This window comes from Lissotriton vulgaris, chromosome 6 (assembly GCF_964263255.1).
Source record: "Lissotriton vulgaris chromosome 6, aLisVul1.2, whole genome shotgun sequence".
NCBI lineage: Eukaryota > Metazoa > Chordata > Amphibia > Caudata > Salamandridae > Lissotriton > Lissotriton vulgaris.
Window position 1 is genome coordinate 1,434,944,329 of NC_141694.1, and position 3,527 is coordinate 1,434,947,855.

Consider the following 3,527-nt stretch of genomic DNA (forward strand, 5'->3'; position numbering starts at 1 on the left):
GGGTCCCAACTCCCTGCCCCAAACTTATGACTCTTGCCTGGAGTCTCTTTTTCCTCCACACAAGCTGCTTAGTTTGTATTTCTGCTGCACCTCCTTGCTCCTGCTCAATTGGATGCCTGCCTGCCTACCTGACTTAAGATGGCCTCAGTACCTGAACTTGACCTTTCATCATAGAAGGCCCCCAAGCTGTGCAGACAGCATGATGGAAAGACTGGGTAGAGAGACTGGAATACTATTTCCCTGCGCTAATAGAAATTAGTCCTCGTGCATGCCCCGACTACTAATTATCACACTACCCCAAGGGAGTGTTGTAGGCCTGAAGGACCTACAACATATATGTGAGAACTGCAGCCTTGATCAGCTGGTTTTGAAACCTACCCACTCAGGTGGACATGTGTTGGATCTTGTGTTTGCTAATCAGACTGAGACAGAGGTGACTGGCATACTACCCCAATGGTGGACTGACCACTCCCTAATCCACTTTAAGATCACTATATCCACTCATGTAAATAAAAATGCCTGTCCTACAACCTACCGAATGGGAAGAGACTGGTCTAAACTACCAAAAGATAAAACAGATCCTACCTTCACCAATCAGACACCTTTTGCTCCGGGTAATTCGGTGGGTCAGAATTATCTTGCCTACTGTAATTATATCACTGATACCCTTGATAAACTTGTCCTCCTGAAAAAGATAAGGAATAGAGGGAAACCGTCAGCCCCCTGGTTCAGTGAGGAGCTGGAATTACTACGTAATCAGTGTAGACAGGCAGAAAGGAAGTGGCGAAGGCTCTATCTAGAGTCAGATAAGAGACTGCTAAAGATAGCGCAGAATAAATATAAAGGGCCCATCGTCAAATCAAAAGCTCTTTTTTATGCCACTTCTATACTTCAATCACCAAACAGCACAAAAACTCTTTTTAATATTATAAGGGACCTCTCCAACCCGGACTGCACGAGCAACAGGGTGGTTGCAACACAAAAGCTCTGTGACGAAATCTCTATCTTCTTTGAAGAAAAGATTGCCAAAATCGTGGGGGGACTTGTTCAGGATAAAGACAGCAGTCAGGACACTCTCCTTTTGACTGTCGAGGAGGAACCATGGGCAGTATCATCTATTGAGAGTTTTCAACCTCTCACAGAAGAGCTTTTAAACAGCCTTGCTCTTAGTGTATCTTCTGTCTCCCCCTTAGACCTCCTTCCTCATAAGATCTGGAAGGAGTATGGGCCAGAGCTATTTCCCTGGATGCGACTGATCTGTTGCCAGTCACTGGAGGAAGGAGTAGTGCCGGAGATATGGAAGCAGGCAACGGTAACTAACTCCCCTACTTAAGAAACCCTCACTGGACCCAACTTTCCCAGCTCATTTTAGGCCTAAATACCTCTTGCCCTACCCTATAAAAATCCTGGAAAAGGCAGTTAGTAGATCTTTGTCAAGCTATCTTGAAGATAACCGCCTACTGGATAAGGATCAGTTTGGGTTCCGCCCAGGCCATGGGACAGAGACTGCGATGGCTACCATGCTGGACACACTGTGAATGCAAGCCGACAATGGTAATTCATCAATACTAGTGTTGTTGGATATGTCGGCCGCATTCAACACGGTAAGCCACGCAGTCCTGCTAGGCAGACTGGAGAAACTGGGGGTGAAGGGCAAAGCTCTGACATGGCTACAATCATACCTGTCAGGTAGACAACAGGTAGTGACCATAACTCCGTATGCTTCTCCTAAATCCCTGGTTCACCATCGAGTGCCACAGGGCTCGGCGATCAGCCCTATCCTTTTTCACATATATTTTCGGCCTTTGATCCCCATTATAAAATCTTATGGGATCAACCTGATCAATTACCCTGACGACACCCAATTGGTGTTTTCCCTGGAAATGAACCATGCAGTGTCTATGGACACATTCCAGGAATGCATGTGTCGGGTTTCTGGTTGGCTCAATGCAAATTCCCTACAATTTAACGAGGGAAAACGGAGATAGTCTACTGCTCGACTGCGAAATTGAATCAGCAGCCACAGTGTCAGCTTAGGCTCTCCCCGGGGGCTGATTTATGTGTCCCAGTGCGTAACCTGAGAGTACTGTTTGAAGAAGATCTTCAAATGGTATCGCAAACTAACAAAACTATCAGCGTCTGCTTTGGTCTGCTAAAAGCACTTAGACAGATTCTCCCTCTTCTCCCCGTCGAGACCAGGCCCCTGGTGGTACGGAGTATAATCTTATGCAGACTGGATTACTGCAATTCCCTATATTTAGGTGCCCCCTCATAATTCTTGCAGGGACTGCAGAGAGTCCAGACCTTTGCGGCCAAGCTGGCACTTAATAGACCTCGTAGCTCCTCTATCACAATGGCTCTGAGAGACCTCCATTGGCTGCCCTTGAGGGACAGAGTCACATTTAAATCACTGTGTATTGTCTATAGAGCACTGCACAGTACGGGCCCCCTACCAATGCCGGAGAAATTTACATGGTACAAGCCCACTAGACCTCTTCGTTCCTCTAGTCTGAGTCTAGCAACAACTACCAGATTCAAGAGAGCCAGGATGGGAGGTAGGGCTTTTTGCACAGTAGGTCCGGGCTGTGGAATGAGCAGCCCCAGAACATCTAGCAAGCCGACTCCCAGATAGGTTTTAGAAGGAGCCTAAAGACCTGGCTATTTGCCAGAATCTGAGATTTCAGTACCCACTATTCAGCCCTGCCATCGGCCGGCTCCATCTGATTAGGTTCTCTCAAAAAGCGCCAGGATACCCGTAGGGTGGCAGTTGTGCTATACAAGAACTATATACAATACAATACAAAACAATAGCGACAATTTGAGTTACTCCAGGCCATTCAACCCCATAAGAATGGGTGGACGGCTAGTATTATTCGATTTAATGTGTATTACATTATTAAACACAGTTAATGTGTTCACCTCAAAAATAGACAAGCAGCGCCACCTTGTAGGAGACTGTCATAAGTGCCACTGTTGAGAATTAAATGCCCGAGCACTGGCCTGACTCAAAATAAGCACTGTCATGTCTATGAATATTACACTTCCAGTTGAGAACTGATTATGAGTAATGAGGGGGGAGGCGTAATTTACTGACCAGTTGCTGCACACGGCCGGGCTTGGCTCCGCTGTGTGTTTCTCAGCCGGGCTTGGCTCCGCTGTGGTGTTCATGGCAGGGCTTGGCTCCGCCATTCTTTCCCCCTCATTGTGGTGATCCCGGCCGGGCTTGGCTCGGCCGGGGGACGCTCGAGACTACAACCCCCAGCAGCCTCATTGCGGCAAGGACGCCGCACACGCAATTAGGAAGCACCGGGAGGCGCATAAAGGAGACCACGCCTCCTCGTCCCGCGGGATGCGCGCTGGAGCGCCCGGTGCTAAGCCCGGGCAAAGGGCGGGCCCTCTGTGGCCCTCAGAGGCCTGAAGAGACTGGGCTGGGCCACAGACCCTAGTCTATTTGAATTGACCTCCCTTTTAAATGCAACAAGTGAGACTTTATTACTTTTAACATTTGTGTATCGTCGCTTTGTAAT

The 3,527-nt window shown here is 48.1% G+C and overlaps 1 pseudogene; it reads left to right on the forward strand.

Moving 5' to 3' along the window:
* Positions 1–268: 268 nt before the first annotated feature.
* Positions 269–1,538, forward strand: LOC147708961 (uncharacterized; annotated as a pseudogene).
* The last annotated feature ends 1,989 nt before the right edge of the window (positions 1,539–3,527 follow it).